The following is a 21739-nucleotide window of genomic DNA, read 5'->3' on the forward strand; positions in this document are numbered from 1 at the left end:
GAGAAAGATGGCCCAAGTCCTTGGGCCCCCGCACCCACATGGGAGACTTTAATGGAGTTCTGAGTGCTGGGCCTCTCTCTCTCTCTCTCTCTCTCTCTCTCTCTCTCTCTCTCTCTTCCAAGTGTGTGCACACATGCGCCCTCCCTCTCTGTAATCCACCTTTCAAATAAATGAATACATCTTGAAAAAAAACCTTTGCTTTAATAAACCACAGCTATTTTATGGGGCAGAGTCCTCCAGTGTCATACTGCAGAGGTGTACTAGATGGGTAGCCGCAGCCACTTTTGAAGCTGGGACACCTGCCATTATCTGAGAAATGTGTAGGCCCCTTTAAAATTGCAGCAGGAGATAATCTACGGATGCTTAACCTTTATTCCCAGGTTAAGCCCAAAGCCCAAAAAGTCAGAAGTCAAAAAGAATGATGTTTGAGTTAATGAGAACTTATTATATCATTGTAGCTGGCTCATTAAAAACTATTTGACTGAGGGCCAGCGTTGTGGCGCAGTAGGTTAAGATGTTTGCCGTGCCAGCATTCCATCCTGGAGCGATGGTTCCAGTTCCATGTACTCCATTTCTGATCCAGCTCCCCAGGAACGCGCCTGGGAAAGCAGATGTTCAAGGACGTGGGTCCCTGCCACCCTCGTGGGAGACCGGCGTGGAGTTCCAGGCTCCTGGCTTTGGCCTGGTTCAGCCCTGGCTGTTGTGGCCATTCGGGGAGTGAACCAGCAGATGTAAGAATGTAAGAGTCTCTCTCTTTCTCACTCTCTCTCTCACTCTCTCTCAGTCTGCCTTTCAAATAAATAAATAAGTCTTCAGGAAAAAATACATGCTGAAACTTAAATTCGGCCCAGAAGGTAGTAGTGCAGTGACTTTGGGAATGTATTGGTGGGTCACTCCCTGGATGCTCCTCAACCTTTTGCCATGGAAAGCCCCTCTCTCAGGTCACTCCTCATTATGGTTGAACAACTGGAAGTTCTTCAATGTAAAAAAAAAGTGGGGGTGCTTCAAAAACACTTGGGGAGGCTGACATTGTGGTGCAGCAGGTTAATCCTCCGCCTGTGGTGCCAGCATCCCATATGGGTGCTAGTTTGAGTCCCAGCTGCTACACTTCTCTGCTAATGGCCTGGGAAAATAGTAGAAGGTGGCCCAAGTGCTTGGGCCCCTGCCACCCAAGTGGGAGACCCGGACGAAGCTCCAGGCTTCTGGCTTCTGATTGGCCCAGATCTGGCCGTTGGTGGCCATTTGGAGAGTGAACCAGCAGATGGAATCTCTCTCTCTCTCTCTGCCTTTGCCTCTCTGTAACTCTGCCTTTCAAATAAATAAATCTTTTTTTAAAAAAATGTTTAGTGTTATTTGATACTGTTTGGGTAGAAAAATCCGAGCTGAGCTGATTTGAAACTATAGGTTTTATTGATCCCACTTCTGATTCAGGCAGATATATAGCATGTGAATAAGGGGCAGTGCACTGGGTCCCTTGGGAGTGGAGCTCCCTGATGTATGATGTATGTACCGAGTTATCTTTCTAAATCGGAAACAGCCTGAATTCTGTAACACACCTAGCCCAGTTTTTTTTTTTTTTTTTAAGATTTATTTTTTTATTTGAAAGGCAGAGGCAGAGAGAGAAAGAGAGGTCTTCTATCCTTTGGTTCATTCCCCAAATGGCCACAACAGACAGAGCTGGGTTGATCCAAAGCCAGGAGCCCGAAGTTTCTTCTGGGTCTCCCAGGTGGGTGCAGGGGCCCAAGCACTTGGAGCATTTTCCTGCTGCTTTCCCAGGACACAGCAGAGAGCCAGAACGGGAGAGGAGCCGCCAGGAACCGGCGTTCGTATGAAATGTCGGCACTACAGGCAGTGGCTTTACCCGCTACTCCACAGCGCTGCCGCAGCGCCGGCCCTCGCCCCGGGGGTTTTGAACGAGGGCCCAAGGACCTGAAGCACACCTTCTTCCCCCTGTACTATAAAAACATCAGATGCCTTTTTGTTAGAGGATCAGACCCAACCCGACGGCCTAGCTTGTCAGGATTTTCAGCTTCCCTTCCCTGACAAAGCGTAAGGGAGACACGACCGCACGTTAAACCCTGGGGTGGGGTGCCTCCCCTGCCTGCCCCGTGTCTGTGCACTGGCACAAAGCCCCTTCAGGCCGGCTGGACTCCTGGGTGGTTGCGGCACTGGGGATCCAGCATTTCCGGGAGGTTTTTCCTCACTCCTAGATGGACATCGTGACACGCGGGAGAGGGAGGGTGGCTTCCACTGGGGTGTGTACGGCCTAGCAGTGCACCCACTGAGTCACTCATTGATTTGCCCATCAGTTCACTCACTCAGTGTGTAAGTGAATGAACCATCTCGTTGATGAGGACTTTGGAGCTGGTCTACAGAGCACGGCTGGGGCTGGCGTTGTAGAGCAGTGGGTTAAGGCACCGCCTGCGATACCCAGCATCCCATATGGATGCCGGTTCAAGTCCAGCTCCCTGCTAATGTGTCTAGGAAAACAGCAGAAGATGGCTCGAGGGCTTGGGTCCCTGCCACACACATGGGAGACCTGCGTGGAGTTTAAGGCTCCTGGCTTCAGCTTGGCCCAGCCCCAGCTGATACAGTCATTTGGAGAGTGAACCAGTAGAGGGAAGCGCCCTCTCCCTCCTCTCTCCCCAGCTGTACCTTTCTGCAAGGTGTCCAGTACATAACAAATCTTCCCAGGCAGACGAATCGATTAATTCACAGGCTTTTATTGGGGTTCTGCTCCCGGGCGAGGTTCCCCGGTCCCAACAGAGCAACAGAGCGGGGGCCGGGGAAGTCAAGCGTCAGAGATTGGGAGAGCTCCTTTCATAGATTCAGGGCGTGGGGGTTAAAGGTTGAGGCGGGTCTGATCCTCACTGGTTGACCTTTAGGCACCTTTAGGGACCTTGACAAGGACTTTCTTCCCCGGAAGTACAGGTAGGGACTCTCCATTCCCGGAAGTGTAGGCCTTCCCTCCTTGCGGATCCCAAAGCTACCACTTTCAAATAAGTCATTGTTTAAAAATTAGCAAGGCTCACACAAACTTTCCCTATTTTTATTCTTTATGCCCAGGAAATCCACACATGGGAAAGGCCAGGAGAAGAGGGAGCCAGATCCTCACGGTGCAGGAGAGAGAATGTCGTACGTGGGCGCCCCGGACGTGCGTCGACGACTTTGAAAGAACCAAGCTGTTTACACATTGGCCCAGGAGGCAGACCTGACCCCCAGGGCGCTGGGGCTTCTCATCTTGGACTTCACATACGCTGGGTATGTCTGGGTGCATGTACGTCTTTTATCTGGGCCAAAGAACAGATGTCTTTGATTGATGCAGTAAGAAAGTACCTAAAATTTTAAAAAATTGTAAAACCCACGATGCCATGCGCCAGGGGTCCAGGCTCTGGGGTTGCCTCTACTGTTCTGAGGTGTGCACAGTCTCTGAGTGTCGGTGTCTGTACCTGGAACACTCAGGAGGCGATGCCGTGTGCATCTTCACCGCCCTATTCTGTGGTGCTTGCTGGGCGCTGGTAAACACTTGGTGCATAGCAACGGCACGCCGTAGGTGTAGCGCCAACGCCCATCGATGGAATAAGACACTGAGACTCGGCGAGGATGAACCCCTGGATCGCAGCAGGATCCCGCCCGTAAGTCTGACGTCAGGGCACAGGTGTGCCATCTCCACGTCCCTGACCTCAGGGCCAAGGAACCCGCAGGGCTCCCAGCTCTGCCTTGAAGACGCGAAAGCAATGAGAACCTGCTCACTAACCGCCAGCGCTGCTGTCTGCATTTTCTTGGTCAAGCAGGTGCCTGAGGCCTCCTTATGGAAACTTCTCGCCCCTCACATAAACCTGGCGCCTGGTTCATGTCGGGGGCTATGGAAGTGCCCGACAACATGTTGTCTTCCGTATATAGTGTTTCCTTTTGCCTGAGACAAACAAATACAAATGTGTGTCCGAGACAGACGAAGAGCTGTATTGATTTGTTTTAAAGATTTATTTCACTGATTTGCAAGAGAGACAGAGAGACAGAGAGAGAGAGGGAGAGAGAGAGAGAGAGATCTTCCATCTGCTGGTTCACTCCCCAGATGGCTGCCGTGGGCAGGGCTGGGCCAGGCAGGAGCCAGGAGCCTGGAACTCCATCTGGGTCTCCCACGTGGGTGCAGGGGCCCAAGCACTTGGGCCATCCTCTGCTGCTTTCCCAGGCACAGTAGCAGGGAGCTGGATCAGAAGCGGAGCAGCTGGGACTCTAACTGGTGCTCCTGTGGGATGCTGGTGTCACAGACAGTGGCTTAACCTGCTGCGCGACAGCCGCGGCCCCTGAATTGATTTTGTAAACAGGCAACACACAAACGCTTTGGCCGTGGGCCTTTGCTGCTGCTGGAGAGACAGAGTTGGACGAAGAGGACCCGGATCTTTAGAAGGCCACTCACAGGCCCTGGCCCATGCTGCATGGCTGGGAGGGCGGGGCTGGCTCCTGGGCAGCCAGGCGCCTTGTTCTGCCTTCCGGGGTGCACCTCTGAGGGTGGATTTCTGGCTCAAAAGAAATGAGGGTGTGCCTTGTGCAACAACAACTGAGCTATTGTCCTGTGCCCCACCCACACCCACACCCCACCCTTCCCTTCCCACTGGGTGCCTGGGCTTCCCTGAACAGGAAGTTGGACATTCCTCCCTCCTCTTCCTCCCCCTCCCCCTCCCCCTCCCCCTCCCGCGGGCCCATCGCTGGTCCCCTTTAGATCTCCACACTGAGCTGGAAGGCAGCCCCGAGAGGAGATGGGTTCAGAGGGAGGGAGTCCTTCCCAGGGAGATCTCGGGGCTCCGGCCTCACCTGGCCCTCCCTCCATCTGCAAAGGGCCCTCGTGAGCCACAGGCGCCCCAGCGCGCCAGCCTCCTCAGCACCAGGCTCCTGGCCCCAGGTTCCTCCTGGAGGGGGGTCTGGGCTCTCCCTTCCCTTCCTTCCCTGACACCCTTGGGGAACAGACTCCAGTCACGGCGATGTCATTCATAGCCATCCCGATGGCTCATCAGGAGCTCCTGGGTGGAGCCTGGAACACACAGGGGGCGTGAGCTGCCGACGCCCGAGTGTCCCTCTCACCACTCCTGGTCCCAGGACAGGTGACGAATGCTGCAGGTGTGGATCGCATACAATGATGCGTGCAAATGTGTCCTCATAGTTAGAACAGCATGTGCAATACTCTGCGAATGTCCCAGGTTGATTGCTGCACGAGGTGCGTGGCCGTATCACCCTGCGCCCCAAAGTCCGCACCGTGCTGTCTGTGCGTGAACCGTAGCTCGTTCATCGACTTAAAAAGAATGACAGGCCGGCCCCGCGGCTCAACAGGCTAATCCTCCGCCTGCGGCACCGGCACCCCGGGTTCTAGTCCCGGTCGGGGCGCCGGATTCTGTCCCGGTTGCTCCTCTTCCAGGCCAGCTCTCTGCTGTGGCCCAGGGAGTGCAGTGGAGGATGGCCCAGGTGCTTGGGCCCTGCACTCCATGGGAGACCAGGATAGCACCCAGCTCCTGCCTTCAGATCAGCGCAGTGCGCTGGCCGTGGCTGCCATTGGGGGGTGAACCCATGTCAAAGGAAGACCTTTCTGTCTGTCTCTCTCTCACTGTCCACTCTGCCTGTCAAAAAAAAAAAAAAAAAAAAAAAAAAGAATGACACAAACCAAATGCCCTCCCCCTCAGCTAACTGTTCAGCCCCCGGGGATGTCCCCAGACAGGGCTGCTGGGGCTGGCGGCAGCGAACGTGGGAGGGGCCAGGCTTGCCCGATCAGGTCTCCCATTGGTCAAAGGCAGCAGGAGTTAGGAGTTCACACTCAGAGCTGGCACCGCCTGGCTACTCCTGCTGGAGCAGGCCAGACCCCAGGGTACCGGGGGGGGGGGGGGGGGCAGCTGGTGCGGCTGAGTGGCCGGTACAGGCAGCGTGTGCCTCCTGGGAGAGTAGGTCTGCGGGGTCCTTCTCTTGAGCAGACAAGGAAGCCTTCGGGCAGGAGGTGAGAGGCCTGTGATGCAAGGTGTGGAGCAGTGTGCTGCTGGGTTGTGCCTGGGAGCAACACAAGGCACCAGGATCATTGGCCACAATAGGCCCAGCCCAGCCAAGCCGGAGAAGTGTTGCAAGATGGTCTGGAACTCAGTGAGCCTCCCTTAAAAACAAATCTAAACCCCCGTGGCCTACAAGAACGTGGTTGGTGTCAGGCGATCTTAGAGATTTGCCAGTGATAGCCAGCAGATGCTAAGAGATACGTCAGCCAGCTCAGGCATATATGGGATAGGCCAGACTAGCTGCCTGAGCTCCAGCCATCAGGTCTACATTCCTGACAAGAGGAAAGTGGGGCTAAGTGAACGGGGAGAGGTCGCAGGGGGAGACTGGAGATATGGAGGTAGAAGGAGCAGGGATGCAGGGCAGGGGGGAGGGAGGTGGGGGAGGGGTGAATGCTAACGAGAGGGTCTAGAGGATTCAGCCACTTCATTTGATTTCTCTGGAAGCTTTCGACTCCTCAGTGGGCAGCAGGCGGAGACGACCCCAGGGCGGGTTCTCGCAGGCCAGAGCTGCCCTGCCCTCATGTCTCCTCCCACCTTGCTCCTTGCCCTGAAACCAGGCTGGGCGGACATCCCACCCAGTCTGTCCCTGCCTCTCTCCCCTCCCTCGCTGTTAGAACATGCATTGCTTTAGAACCCTGGGGTCTGCCCTCGCCCCATCTGCCTGGCATCCTGCCCCCTCCACCCCCCACCCCCCACCCGGCTCTGAAAGGAGGCCTTAGGTTCTGGGGTCCTCACTATATAGGCCTCTGCAGGCCTTGGAGGCCGGGACCCCGCCCCCAGCGCCCCGCCCCCAGCGCCGAGGTCCCCTTAAGGGCGCAGAAACAAAACGCGGAAGTGCAGGGCCCTCTCCCCCCACCCCCGGAACGACAGGAGGAGGGGCGACCCCAGCCGGTGCCAGCTGAAACCGGCCGGTTTCCTGCCCCCACACCCTCAGCAGGAGCCTGGCCCGCGGTGGGTCCGGCGCCCCGCTCTGCTGCCGGCTCCCCGCCCAGGCAGGGGCCTTTGCGGTCGCTGTTCCGCCCGCCCCCCGCAGCAGCAGGTGCAGAGGTGCAGAGGTGCAGAGGTGCAGAGGGGCCGCCTGCTGGGCCTGCTGCCGGGCGGCAGGGAGGGGCCTCGGAGGAGTCCCAAGTTCAAGCCCCGGCCCCCCAGCTACTGCACAGCCTCCGCCGCTCTCCCTGGCCTCTACAAGGAGGCGCCGCTGGAGAGCTGGTTAAGGTCATCGTGAGAATTGAGGCAGGCGGGAAAGGCCCCCGGGCCTCTCTCAACCACGCACCGCCCTGCCCTCAGACCCCGCGGTGGGCGTGGTGCCCACCTGGATCCGCACCTGACTCCGCCTCCACAGGCTCGCTCTGCGGAGAGGCCCTCCTCCGCCTGGCCGGACCCCAGGCCTGCCCCCGGCTCAGCAGAGAGAAAGGACAGCGTGGGCCGGCGCCACCCTGCACACCTGCAGGGGTGGGGGCGCGCGTCGCAGTCATCAGCCGGGAGCCTCCTGCTCGCTGGATTTCCAGGTGTCGGAGGGCTGTCGCTTTGGCTAAACTCCCGGTTTCCACACCGCCCCCGCCCCCCCCCACCATAGCTCCTGGCATCTCCGCAGTCACCCCTGCCCCCACCAGGCCAGAGCAGGTCCATGGCCAAGGACGCGTCCCGGGCACGTGGGTGATGACAACCCCGGGCCACCAGCGTCCACGGGCCTTGAGGAGTCCATGTCCTCTCCCCAGCCACCCCTTGTTTGCCCGGCGCCAGGGGCGCAGTGGGCTGCCCCGTGGGTGGCGCCGCAGTGGCGTGGGCGGCCGCGGACCTGGTGATGTTTTCTGTGCACCTGTGCGGCTGTGGGGGAGCTGTGCGCCCAGAAGCTGGGCCCCCGCAGAGGCGTTCACGGGAGGAAGCCAGGGTCGGTGAGGTCACGGCCATCCCGGTGCGTCTCGCAGGGGAGCCCCGCACGTGGGAGGCGCGTGGTTCCGAGTCACTGGAGTCAGGCTGCCTGCGAGGAGAGCAGGTCACCGCTTGTCTTTGTGCACGCGTGGCCGGCCCCCTGGGCCGTCCTGGTCGCTTCAGCACGCCCTGCCTTTCCAACCTGCTGGTTGGGTAGTTTTCCGGTGGGTAAACCGAGGCAGGATCCCCCGCCCCCGTCTTCACAAGGCCGGGGCCGTGTCCCCGCGGGGACAGGACAGCAGCAACCCTTTCTCTCCTCTCCCAGGCCCCTCCTCCTCCTCCCGCTGTACTGCGCCCCCCCCCCCCGCCCCTCTTCTCCCCACCCGATCCTCGCCATGCCTCCGCCCCGCAGCCGCGCGCAGCTGCCTTTGCCAAGCCGGGCTCCACTGCGCTGCCTTCTGCTCTTTGCCTCTCCCCCACAGCCGCTGGCAGGAGGCGGGGAGCAGGGCTGTCCCGCAGGGCGGGAGCACAGGCACCCAGGCGGCCACGCGAGGGATCAGGATGTGTCCCGGCCGCGGTCACTGTGGGTCACTGGTGCACGGCCCCGGATGGACAGGCAGCCCCCAGCCGCCGCCCCTCGCAGGCGCTTGGGACCGCCTCTCTTCAGATTTCTGCTTCCCCTTTTGTTAGTTGCATCTTGAGATCCTAACACGTGAACCGTCCACTTCCGCTTTTTAAATAGAGAACCGATTAGGAATGGGCGTCTGCCGGCCTCCCAGCCAGTGAGAGAGGCGACCCTCAGTGGAACAGGGTGCAGGGCTGCGTGACCGTGGGAAAGTGCCTCCTCTCTCAGCGCCTCGTGGGGGCGGCTCGTGGTTCTCCCAGCCTCGGGTTTGCAACTTGAGCTCCCTAGGGTTGCAGAAGCTGGGCAGGGAGCAGATAACAGGGACATAAAGTGAGTTACCCAAAGCGGAGTGGGGGAAGCTACTCAGTTTTATTTTTTAATAAGGTGTATTTTTATGTATTTGAAAGGCAGAATATCAGAGAGAGAGAGAGAGAGAGAGAGAGAGAGATCTTCCATCTGCTGGTTCATTCCCCAAATGACTGTAACAGCCAAAGCCAGGAGCCAGGAGCCAGGAACCAGGAACTCCATTGTGGTCTCCCACGTGGGCACAGGCCCAGGGACTTGGGCCACCCTCTGCTGCCTTTCCAGGCACATGAGCAGGGAGCTGGATGGGAAGTGGAGCAGCCGGGACTCGAACCAGAGCTCTGATAGAGGATGCTGGCGTCGCAGGCAGCAACTTAACCCACCGAGCCACAACAGATTCTTTTTTTAAAAAAAATGCAAGTGTTTTGGTTTTAAAGTTGACTTAGGAAATGCAGGGGCTGTGCGTAAGGGATGCGTATTTTCCTGCGCTGTCAGAGAGGCCTGGGCCAACGTGGTGGGATGAGAGATGGAGTGATGGGGAGAGAGAGAGACTGAGAGAGATGGGCAGAGAAAGAATGAGAGAGACAGGGTGGGAAACAGAGACAGGAAAGCAGAGAGACATGGACAGAGACCAGAAGACAGAATGAGAAAGGAGAGAGTGTGTGGAGGGTCGAGGAAACCAAACGCTTCAGATGCAGTCGCGGCTGCTAACAACAATATTGCAGGGTAGAACAGAGCCATAGACAGGGGACAGCAGTGGGAAGGTGGTGAATTCTGGCTGGAAGACCTCCGAGGGCTTCCTGGAAGAGGTGGCATTTGGCCCTTGTGGGTGAGCTGGGGACCTGCGGGTAAGACACCGAGGAGGGCCCGAGGGCAGGGCAGCAGCTGTCGCTGTCTGTCTCCAGGCTTTGTGCTGCACCAGGCCTTCTTCACACCCATTTCCCCCCAAGTGGAGCACGGTGCTAGGGCGGCGGGGTATCCCCGGAGCTCAGCTGGGGCTCCCCCTCCTCTCTGGGGGCCAAGGCTGGGGGAGTTTCATCAGTTGCAGGCAGGCCAAATCTTTTCTTAGAGCCACCGGTCGTTAACCACCGATCATTCTTGCAAAGTGACCCGGCCTCAAGAGATCCTGGAAGCCAAGGTCTTGAAGAGCTTTGCGCCGCCCATTGGGAGTGTGCCGGGCAGGCGGCTGCAGTGTGGGTGACACTCGTATGTCATCTTTGCGTCTCTTTGCTGGCAGGGTGGGGACAGCAGAGGGAAGGAAGAGAGGCCCTCACACGTCGGGACCCCTGGGCGCATGGTGACATCCCTAGGGGCTTAGATCCCGTCCACCACCAGCCACACCCACTCTCCCTCCCTGTCCACATCCTGTCCATCGTCTCCCTGTGCCAACCTCAGTGTCGTGAGTTTTGGGAGTAAATATTCTGGGGAAGAAAAAGCAAGTGTGCCTCCTTTTTTTTTTTTTTTTTTTTTTTTTTTTTGGACAGGCAGAGTTAGACAGTGAGAGAGAGAGACAGAGAGAAAGGTCTTCCTTCTGTTGGTTCACTCCCACAATGGCCACCACGGCTGGCACTGTGCTGATCCAAAGCCAGGAGCCAGATGCTTCCTCCCGGTCTCCCATGGGGTGCAGGGACCCAAGCACTTGGGCCATCCTCCACTGCCTTCCCTGGGCCATAGCAGAGAGCTGGACTGGAAGAGGAGCAACCGGGACTAGAACCCTGCACCCAAATGGGATGCCAGCGCCACAGGCAGAGGATTAACCTCGTGAGCCACCGCGCGGGCCCAAGTTCTCCTCCTTTTAAAAGCTGCAGATGATGACGTGCGGATGAGGAGGCGGGTGCTCAGCTGCCTCGGAGGTGCGGGAGCAAACATGGCCTCCTCTTGGAGAATCGGGCTCCTTATCTGTGCTGGAGTTTCTGGAATAGGTGGGCGCTCACCTTCAGCGGCAAAGAAGCAGCCACGGGGCTGGCGTGGGGTGCAGAGGCGTAAACACCGGCATCCAAACCCAGCTCCCTGCTCGTGCACCTGGGAAAGCAGCAGAAGATGGCCCAAGTGCCTGGGCCCCTGCCACCCTCATGGGAGACCTGGGTGGAGCACCGGGCTCCTGACTTCAGCCTGGCCCAGCCCTGGCCATTGTGGCCATCTGAGGCCTGAACCAGCAGTTGGAAGACCTCTTTCTTTCTCTCTCTCTGTAACTCGGACTCTCAAATAAATAAGTAAATCTTTAGAAAGAAAGAAGCACACACGTTTGGTGTGCAATGGCCTTGGCTCGGGCTGGAAACCTGCCCAGTGCTTCGCACCCGAAAGCAGAGCACTAATCCTGTGACGGAGGCGCCACCGCTGCGGGAGGCAGGTGGAAAGCACACAGGTCCCGGCGCCGTGGACAGTGGGAGGCGGGCATCCGGAGCCTGCCTATTTTGTTTGTGAGATGACAGCTTCTTAATGAGAGGGGGGGTGTTAAATACAGCGCCACCGTAAGCCTGGAAGCCTGGAACATACAGAACTGAACCGGATGTTCAAGAAGAAGGCATCCCTGCAGAATTTTTAAAAAGTATTTATTTATATATTTGGAAGATGGAGTTACAGAAAGAGAGAGAGAGGAGAGAGAGGTCTTCCATCCGCTGATTCACTCCAGAAATGGCCACAATAACCAGGGCTGGGCCAGGCCGAATTCAGAAGCCTGGAGATCCATGTGGGTCTCCCACGTGGGCGTAGGGGTCCAAGCACTTGGGCCACCCTCTGCTGCTTTCCCAGGTGCGTTAGCAGGGGGCTGACTTGGAAGCAGAGCAGCTGCGGCTGGACCTGGTGCTCAGGTGGGACACTGGTGTTATGGGAAGCGGCTTCACCCATGGCGCCACAACACACACCAGTTTGTTTGTTTTTTTCTGTTTTCCGATATTTTGATTTTTCTTCTTATCCTACCTGGCCCATCTCGAGAGGCTATGAGGGACTCCACTGAGTTCATGGAAAATGGAATTACAAGAGAACGCACCTGTACTGGAACTTACCGAAGTCCCTTCATTTCCAGGGGCTGGAATATAAGACCGTAAAGCAGACTGACTTGAAGCAACATGAGCTTGGCCTTGGCGGAGGGCGTAAGGCCAGTTCTGTGGGGCATCAGAGACAGGGAGCAGGGAGGGAGCCAGGAGTGGACACAGGGTGTGGCCCAGAGACCAAAAGGAAGCAGCAAAAACTCCCAGAGAGAGAACCTGGGTGCAGATCCTGTCGTTCTACCCGCTTGCTGTGTGACCTGGGGTAGATGACCTGCCTTCTGTGTGCGTCAGTCTCTGGGAACCCCTGAAGGCTGTGGGAGGTTAGGACAGCGCCTGGAGCGCAGCCAGGACTCCGCACACAGCAGAGACACATCAGTGCTCTTTCCACTATTCCAGAAGCCCCCGTTGGCCTGGACGTCCCCCACACATCCTGGGGCCTCCCCCGAGTTTTGGTCACAAGAGAACCAGGCAGGGGTGAGTGACTGGTGCGGCAGTTATGCCGTTACCTGGGACAGCTGCATCTCATAGCAGAGTGTGCTGGCTCTGCTCGGAATTCCAGCGTCCTGCCAGCACCGTCTCGGGAGGCAGCAGGTACCTGGGCTCTTGCCATGCGTGCAGGAGACCCGGCTGGAGTTCCCAGCTCCTGGGCATCTTGGAAGTGGACCAGTGAATGGGAGGTCTCTCTGCCTACCAAATAAATTAAATACTTTTTTAAAGTTTTATTTATTTATTTGGAAGGCAGAGTTACAGAGAGACAGAGAGAGGGAGAGGGAGAAAAAGAGGGAGGTCTTCCATCCGCTGGTTCACTCCCCAGTTGGCTGAAATGTCTGGAGCTGGGCCGATCCGAAGCCAGAAGCCAGGAGCTTCTTCCAGGTCCCCCACATGGGTGCAGGGGCCCAAGGGCTTGGACCATCTTCTACTGCTTTCTCAGGCCATAGCAGAGAGCTGGATCAGAAGTGGAGTGGCGGGACTCGAACCAGCGCCCATATGGGATGCTGGCACTGCAGGTGGCGGCTTTGCCCACTACACCATAGCACTGGCCCCCTAAATATTTTTTAAAGGGAGAACCAGGTACAGTTGCTTCTTGTATTTTTTTTTTATCAGTTAAGATGTTTTTAGACGCAACTAATACAATAGCTTCTCCCTCACAGATGCTCATTTCTACTTGTCGGGAACTCAGAGGTGGATGACCCGTCCAGACATTTCTTTAGTCCAGACATTTCTTTATCTTCTGACCTTTTTGCCTGATTTTGAGCCATCTTGGTGGTCATTAGCCAGTCTGCCGAGGCTGAGTAGAGAATTAGAGAGTGAAAATGAAACTGATGTCTGTCTTTCTTTCCTCCTTTCTATCCTTTCCTTTTAAAAAAGATGTGTTTGTTTATTTGAAAGACAGAGTTATAGAAGGACAGAGAGAGATGTGAGGGGGTGATCTTCCATCTACTGGTTCACTCCCCAAAAGGCTACAATAGCTAGGGCTGGGCCAGACTGAAGCCAGGAGCTTGGAACTCCGTGCAGGCCTCGCATGTGCGTGGCAGGGCCCAAGTACTCGGGCTGTCTTCTGTTGCCTTCCCTAGCTCATTAGCAGGAGGCTGAGTAGGAAGTGGAGAGGAAAAGACCCGGAACCAGCAGTCTGATACGGGGACCTGCTGCCCCATAGCACCTGCCCCAGGAGTGCCTGGGTGTGATTCCCATCCCTGGCTCTGAACTCCGGCTTCCTGTAAGGCAGGCGCTGGGAGGTATCTCTGAGGGCTCAAGTGACTGGGTTCCTGCCACCCACAGGGGACGCTGGCATTGAATTCTTGGCTAATAGCTTTGGCCCTGGCCCAGCCCAGCCCAGCCCAGCCCAGGCCACTATGGGCATTCAGGAAGTGACCCGGCAGATGCGAGCGCTCTCTCTCTCTCTCTCTCTCTCTGGGCCTAGCTGTCTCTCTGAAAACAATGTTTTAAAGAGGGATGGGGGGGGGTCACAGCAGTGAGCCAACATCCCTGAGTTGCGCCCTGGAGCCAGGGCTCCCTGCCCCTGCTTTGCCATGCTCTGCCGCAGGCACGGCGGCTGCCCTCGTGGGGAGGGAGAGCAGGGAGCAGCACGAGATGACCCGGGATGTGGGCGATGTCCCAAGCAGGAGCAGAGGCTTTGGTAAAGGCACTGAGGCAGGAAAATGCGCTTTCGCTCGCTGGCAGCATCAGAGGACTTGGTGGGTGGGGGTGCGCAGCAGCGGGAAGCGTGGTGGGGGGGTGGGAGCTGGCGGTGGGGGTTGAAGACTTCCTGCTTCGTTGCATAATCATCACAGTACCCGTGCTGACTGTCCGAAGGGCAAGCTTCAGTACAGCGCACAGCAGTTCAGAGGTGAATTTGGCAGTGATGTGCAGGAGAGATGGGCAGAGGCCTTGAAAGAGAGACACCATTTGGGAAGCTCCAAATAGCCAAGAAGCAGGATGGTGTTCCCGAAACACTGGGACTTCACGGGCCAGCCGAGCTTCCCCCTTAATGTAGGCAGGATGAGCTTGAGTGTCTCAGTATTCTATCTTGCTACATCACCATCACCATCACCATCACCAGAACCATCACCATCACCAGATAGCACTTCAAAAGCGAACGTGTGCCACACTGCATAAGCAGGAAGATGGTGTTGCTGTGTCGATTGTCTTTCCCAAGAACAACCTCTGGAAACTGCCACCAACTGATGAATTTTCCTCCCGTGAACACACACACACACACTCACACTCACACACACACACACAAATCCACACTTGTTTTGTTTTTCTCATAACAGAAAGGCAAACCCTCAGTTCTGGCCGTGCCACCAGTCCTTCCCCAGGCTCTAGGAACCACTGGGGTAGAATATGATGGTGTGACCCCCAAACAGCCCATCTGGGAACGGCGCTCAGTGGCCACTCTGAGGCTGATCCCCCCACCCCCTGTCCCGGGATCCGGGTTAAGCTCGCGATTCTCTCTGGACTGCTCCACATGCTTGCACCAAAGTGCCCCCATGAGGTTGGTCTGAGCTACAGGCTGCCCAGGCCCTGCAGCTGCCCCTCCAGAATCTGAACCCAGGGAAGAGACTGCATTTAGACTGGAGAGCACTTGAACTGGAAGGCCGTGCGGGGCTGGAATAACCATTGGGGGACATGAACAGATCAGTAGTGAACAGTGTGGGGACAGGAGGAACCTGCATGGAGAAGTCCAGGTAAGGGACTCTCAGAAGAGAACTGGAGGCAGACACAGCCCTGTTCACAAGGCCTTCTTTAAACTTTATTTATTTTTTTTTGTCAGATAGAGTTAGACAGTGAGAGAGAGAGAGACAGAGAGAAAGGTATTCCTTCCATTGGTTCACCCCCCAAATGGCCACTATGGCCGGAGCTATGCTGATCCGAAGCCAGGAACCAGGTACTTCCTCCCGGTCTCCCATGCGGGTGCAGGGCCCAAGCACTTGGGCCATCCTCCACTGCACTCCCGGGCCACAGCAGAGAGCTGGCCTGGAAGAGGAGCAACCGGGACAGAATCCAGTGTCCATATGGGATGCGGGTGCCGTGGGCGGAGGATTAGCCTAGTGAGCCACAGCACCGGCCCCACAAGGCCTTCTTATGCTCACCGGTGAGATACCCCTGGGCTGACCGGCTTTTTCTTTCAGGCAACCGAAGTGCCCTGATAAAAACCAAGATGGCGGTGTTGGACAGAAGGGAGGAGAACTCAAAGGAGAAGCAAGTGCACCTTGGAAGGGGTGGGAGGAGTGCCCAAGGCCTGGCCCCAGGATAGCAGAGGTGGGAAGCCTGGGAGCGGCGAGCAGCCAGTGGTGAGGCGGGCGAGGCGGGCGTGGCGTGCCAGCGGGGCAGACGGTGGGGCAGACAGGTGCAGTGGCCCTAACCAGGGTTGTGCCCTGGTGGATTTGATTTGGGAGGGTATGGGATGAAGGAAGGGTGTGGAGATGAGACAGGCAGACTCAGGCCGGAGAAGCGGGACCAGGAGCCTGGAGAGGAGAAGAGATGGAGGCCCCCTGTGTGTGTGTGCGGTGTGGTTTTAGGCTGTTTCTTGCTGTGACGTGAGGAGGCCTGAGTCCGAGCCTCGCTTTGCCTCCTGGTTCTGGAAGCCGCCACAGACTTGGCCTCTGGGGAGGGCTTCACAAAGATGTCATCATGCGGCCAGGCGGGGAGATGGGGGCGGGGAAAGGAGGGAGAGAGAGAGAGAGGCAGAGAGGGAGATAGAAGTGCCAGCTGCACTTGACAGCATCCCACTCTCATGATAACCAGTGTAGCCCAGTGAGAGTGAGAACCTACTCCCGTGAGCAAATTAATATCTTCATTAATCCCTCTTAAAGGGCCCACCTCCTCTTAACACTGTTACATGGAAACCAGGTCTGGACAGATGTGAATTTTTGGGAGGAAGGGGCATAAACAACATCTAGACCCTAGCGAGTGTATCCACCGTGCTAGGACAATTCTCCTCATGGGCAGTGCAGCCCCACGTTTTAGTAATTCTGGCTTGGGATTTGGAGATGGAAGAGATACAGGGGTCAGAGGTGAGAAATATAATTTTTGCTTAACAGCTGATAAAACAGGCCCAGAGAGGAGAGAAGATTTAGCCAGGGCCCCACAGCTGTTGAGCTTCAAATCCAAGGGTTCTGAATCCAAACAGATCCTAAATATTCTACCAGCAAACACTGGGGCCTCTTTCCAATGTGTGTTGTCATCATTCCTTTCATGTTTGTAAGCCTCTGTAAACTGTTTCCGTTTTATTGGAGAGACGCAGGGAGAGTGTCTTGGTCTTGGTGACAAAGCCGGTGCAGGCCTGCCGCCAGGTCTCCAGGCAGCACCCCCCACGCAGCTACCCCACAGGCTGTGGAAACTGCTCCCCCTGCCCGTGAGCACTCTGGCCTGCAGGGAGCATTGTCTCCTGCTACCCTCAGCTGCAGGTACGCTCTCAAAAAGAGTCCCCCACTTTGCCGCCATCCCGCCCCCAAACACGCCACACCTCTTATTTCAACGACATCTGATTTTGTTGGCATGATTAGTTAACATAGCATTTACATTAGCCAGGTAGAGGGTCCTCAATTAGGATTATATTTCCTTTACTGAAAAAAAAAAAGTTTGACTTTCCTGCATTTAACGGCTGCTTCTAAAAAGATTCCTCATTTTTTGATGTATCTGTCTCTGATTCATTCCTTGTGCTTCGTCAGGTCTGATAAATGCCTCTGAGTGTTCTTTCCCGAAGGTTCAAACATGACGAATTCTCTCTATCTTTTGCTTTGGGGGGGGTGGCAGGTGTAGAACGAAGCAGCCTCTCTACTAAGCAGAACTTGGTATCGTGCACCCTGAAATGAAAGTCACCCTAGCGGCCGGCGCCGCGGCTCACTAGGCTAATCCTCCGCCTTGCGGCGCCGGCACACCGGGTTCTAGTCCTGGTCGGGGCGCCGGATTGTGTCCCGGTTGCCCCCTTCCAGGCCAGCTCTCTGCTGTGGCCAGGGAGTGCCGTGGAGGATGGCCCAAGTGCTTGGGCCCTGCACCCGCATGGGAGACCAGGAGAAGCACCTGGCTCCTGCCATCGGATCAGCGCGGTGCGCCAGCCACAACGCGGCGGCCATTGGAGGGTGAACCAACGGTAAAGGAAGACCTTCCTCTCTGTCTCTCTCTCTCACTGTCCACTCTGCCTGTCAAAAACAAAAACAAACAAACAAACAAAAAAAATGAAAGTCACCCTAGCAATCTAATGTAGCCATGAAAACGGGAGGCTTAATCCCCACGGGGCCTTTCCCTGGCACAAAGGTTTTGCCCTCTTTGGAGAGTGTCCTGGCCTCTTTCTAGACCCTCAATATTCTAGATAACTACTGTGACCTCGTGCCATAGCTTGTCACCATTCCTTTCCCTTTTGTGTACATTTAAAGTTTATTTTCATTATTTTGGAGAGAGATCAATTATCTGAAGTCTTCTTTTTTTATGAAACTGTTCGGCTTATTCAGGAAAGAAATGTAAATATTTTTACCTAATGGATGTAAAGCTGGCAGTGTGTAGGAGTGTGCATTAGCAGGGAGCTGGAGTCAGGAGCTGGTAATGGGTGTTAAACCTGAGGACTTCAGTGTGAGACACAGGCAGCTTTTTTTCTAGAGAGTTATTTATTATTTGAAAGGCAGTTACAGAGAGAGAGAGAGAGAGAGAGAGAGACATGGAGCGGGGATGAGATCTTGTATCTGCTGATTCACTCCTGAAATGGCTGCAATGGCCAGGTCTGGGCCAGGCAGAGGCTGGAGCTTCTTCCGGGTCTCCCATGTCGGTGGCAGGGGCCCAAGAACTCGGGGCATCTTCCACTGCTTCCTGAGGTACATTAGCAGAAAGCTGGATCAGAAGTGGAGCAGCTGGGATTCAAACCAGTGCCCATATGGGATGCCACCATCACAGGCAGCAGATTAACCTGGTGTGCCACAACACCAGCTTGGATATAGGCATCTTAGCCAGCATCTTTTTTTTTTTTTTTTTGACAGAGTGGACAGTGAGAGAAAGAGAGACAGAGAGAAAGGTCTTCCTTTGCTGTTGGTTCACCCTCCAATGGCCGCTGCGGCTGGCGCACCGCGCTGATCCGAAGGCAGGAGCCAGGTACTTATCCTGGTCTCCCATGGGGTACAGGGCCCAAGCACTTGGGCCTTCCTCCACTGCACTCCCTGGCCATAGCAGAGAGCTGGCCTGGAAGAGGGGCAACCGGGACAGAACCCGGCGCCCCGACCGGGACTAGAACCCGGTGTGCCGGCGCCGCTAGGCAGAGAATTAGCCTGTTGAGCCTCAGCGCTGGCCAGCCAGCATCTTAACCACTAGGCTTAACTGCCCACCCTAGCTTCTCCTTCATTACTTCTTTTAATTTTTTTTAGATTTATTTATTTATTTGAAAGTCAGAGTTACATAGAGGAGAGGCAGAGAGAGAGAGAGAGAGAGAGAGAGAGAGAGAGAGATAGGTCTTCCATCTGATGGTTCACTCCCCAATTGGCTGCAACAGCCGGAGCTGAGCCGAGCCAAAGCCAGGAGCCAGGAGCTTCTTCCGGGTCTCCCATGTGGGTGCAGGGGCCCAAGGACTTGGACCATCTTCTACTGCTTTCCTGGGCCATAGCAGAGAGCTGGACAGGAAGTGGAACAGCTGGGTTTCGAACTGGTGCCCATATGGGATGCCGGCGCTTCAGGCCCAGGCATTAACCCGCTGTGCCACAGCGCCGGCCCCCGTTACTTCTTTTCTTAACTTTATTAATCTTAGGAAACCAGGGCATGTAACATTAGAGCTTCCTTCTGAAGTTGATGAGGAGATGCGCACATGCTGGTATTAAGGCCTAGCAGACACATCAAAAGCAACATGCAAGTTGACCCTTGGGTTTTTCTTTGGGATAAAACCAAGACTTTGATTAGCTCTTGGGGACCTAAGGAAGGAGTGGCAGATTCACTGTGTTATCACCTCGCGGCCGGGGGTCGGGAAGCTGCAGCCAAGGATTCGGGGCAGGGTTTAATGCTCAGACTGACAACCCAAGGCGAGGGGCTCCAGGCAGTCCCTGCGGTGGGGCACTGGAGGGTGCCGCGGCCGCGGCTGTGCCTGTGGCTGAAGCTGGTCCTCACCCCACCGCCTCCCACAGTTTTGTTTTGTGTGGGAGGGGAGCTCAACCAGGGAAGATTCTGCAGCTTCCAGCGTGCATCAGGTCGGCGGGAGCTCCTGCGAGCCCCACCCGGGAAGGTAGCCAGGCCCTGGGACGTTGGGGGATGCAGAGACAGACTGGGCTTCCTGACTGGTGAAGAAGTGAGCTGCTCTCCAGGGGTTGGAAGTCGTTAATTTTGCTACTGAATGAGAGAGTTCCGTTTTCTTTGGGTTTGTTTCAACTGTCTTCTGTGCCACTTTCGTTGAATGCCAACTGGTTATTTGCTGAACCTATTTAGATAAAGAATCAGATCTTGAAGCAGACTTGTCTCCTCCATGACAAAAAAAAAAAAAAAAAAAGCCTGCATTTAAAAACAATAGAATAGAAAAGTCTGGTACCTGAAACACATGGAAATTCAATCAGCAATTGAACCAGTGATGAAGAATGCTGTTTTTAAACTAGGATCGAGTGTCTCCACCCTTCTTCTCTTTCCTTTTCTTCAACTGATTTCAATATGAATACCAAGGAACCGAAATGATAACTATTTTTGAATCCTTCTGTCGGGTTAAAATTGTTGGAAAGTGAATGATGGAAATGTTAACTACTGGGACCAGCGATGTGGCACAGTGCTTGAAGCCGCAGCCTGTGACGCTGGCTCCCTTATGAGTCCCGCAGGCTGCTCCACTTCCACTCTAGCTCCCCACTAATGCCTCTGGGAGGGCAGCAAATGATAGCCCAAGGACTTGGGCCCCTGCCACCCAGGCAGGAGCCCCAGATGGAGTTCCAGGCTCCTGGCCTAGGCCTGGCCCAGCTTCAGCCGTTGCAGCCATTAGGGGAGTGTATCTGTGGATAGAAGATATCTCTCTCCTTGTCTCTCTGTCTCTGTCTCTCTCTTTCTCTCTATAACTCCATTATTTCAAGTAAACAAATCAATCTTGGGGGAAAAAAAAGAACTCTCAGAGAGAGAATGAAAACTAGAAGAAGATAGACCTGCCCTGTGGTCACCCTTTGGGGGAGATTGGTTTTTACTTAATTACTCATTTTATGACTTGGACAGGATTCAGCACCCCAAACTCCGGTCAACATTTAACCCCCCCAAGTTTTATGAGAATGGCTAATGAATTGAGGAAGAGACTTGATTGAGTCACGGCAGGTGGGCTCAGTGGGAGGGCTGTGGGTCACTGTGCACTTGCCCAGGGTTCAGCCTGGCCTCCTTCTCCCGTTTCTGCTCTTCCCTCCTCACACGCTCTGCCATCCGTTACCCACAGAGGCCAGGCCACCAGGACCGCCCCACCCCATATCGCACAATGACCCTCCACGACTGTGCACCAGAATGGACTGTTTTCCTCATAAGTGAGTGCCTCGCAGATCTTTTAGTTAAAGTTTAAAAAGCCGACTCACAGGAAAATCAGTCACAGAAAAGTGGTGGTGTTACTGTTTTTTTTTTTTTTTTAAGATTTATTTATTTGAAAGAGTGACAGGGAAAGAGGGAGACACACACACACACACACACACACAGAAGAGGGAGAGAAAGATCTTTAACCCACACATTTACTCCCCAAATGCCTACAGCAGCTGGGCCACGGCCAAGTTGAAGCCAGGAGCCAGGGACCACGCCCAGTCTCCTAGGAGGGTAGCAGGAGCGCGGTTTCCTCACCAGCATCTGCTGCCGCCCAGGTGCAGAAGACTGGATTGGAAGCTCAGAGTAACCAGGACTGAAGCCAGGCCCTTAGACATGGATGCAGGTGTCCAAACAGTGGCTTAACCTGCTGTGCCGCGGTGCCCGCCTACCTGAAGCTGTGGCGGAGGCTTTGGAATTGGTTTGCAGGAAAAGTTGGAAGAGTGTGGAGGAGCAGGCCGGGGAGAGCCTGGAATGCTGGGAGCAGACTTACAGGTGATTCTGATGAGGGCTTAGAGGACCGGACGCTGGCAGAAAAGTAGGCGCTAAAGGCCACGCTGGAAACGAGAGTTCTGCTGGGAAGTGGGCCATAGGTCACCCTCGCTACACCGTGGCAAAGAGCCTTGGCTTTTTCTGTGTCGGTGTCCTGAGACGCGGTGGGCGGCTGAACCAGTTTGTCTGGTGGAGGAGATGGCGAGGCAGCCAAGCGACACCTGCGCTGGCCACCGCGAGCAAGTTGCACAGGGAGAATCCGGAGGCAGCGGGACAGAGCGGAGAGGTCTGGGGAGGTCACGGCCTGCAGAGAAGGAATGGAGGGGGGGAGGGGGAGAGGGAGGAGGGAGGGGGAGGGGAGGAGGGAGGGAGGAAGAGCTTTCTCTGGACAGGAGAGCCAGGTGGAGGAATGTCTTGCTGACAAA

The 21739-nt window shown here is 55.7% G+C and overlaps 2 long non-coding RNA genes across 3 annotated transcripts in view; one reads left to right on the plus strand and one right to left on the minus strand.

The window, feature by feature from the left end:
* LOC138849840 (uncharacterized) overlaps positions 1-21739 on the plus strand; it is a 50561-nt gene that overhangs the window by 9154 nt on the left and 19668 nt on the right. Inside the window, exon 2 of one of the 2 annotated variants that reach the window (XR_016234828.1) lies at positions 3067-3261. This is a non-coding gene — a long non-coding RNA (uncharacterized LOC138849840). Of the gene's footprint in view, positions 1-3066; positions 3262-21461; positions 21601-21739 lie in introns of those variants that run through there. The other variant, XR_016234829.1, reaches the window with a different exon arrangement.
* On the minus strand, positions 18231-21322 carry LOC149126842 (uncharacterized). The gene is made up of 3 exons (XR_016234831.1): positions 21215-21322; positions 19822-19980; positions 18231-19713 (listed from the first exon to the last, which is right to left on the minus strand). It is a non-coding gene; the product is annotated as an uncharacterized LOC149126842 (long non-coding RNA).

The sequence above is a fragment of the Oryctolagus cuniculus genome, chromosome 5, assembly GCF_051225735.1.
Source record: "Oryctolagus cuniculus isolate XC-2025 breed Fujian yellow rabbit chromosome 5, ASM5122573v1, whole genome shotgun sequence".
In the NCBI taxonomy this organism is placed as follows: domain Eukaryota; kingdom Metazoa; phylum Chordata; class Mammalia; order Lagomorpha; family Leporidae; genus Oryctolagus; species Oryctolagus cuniculus.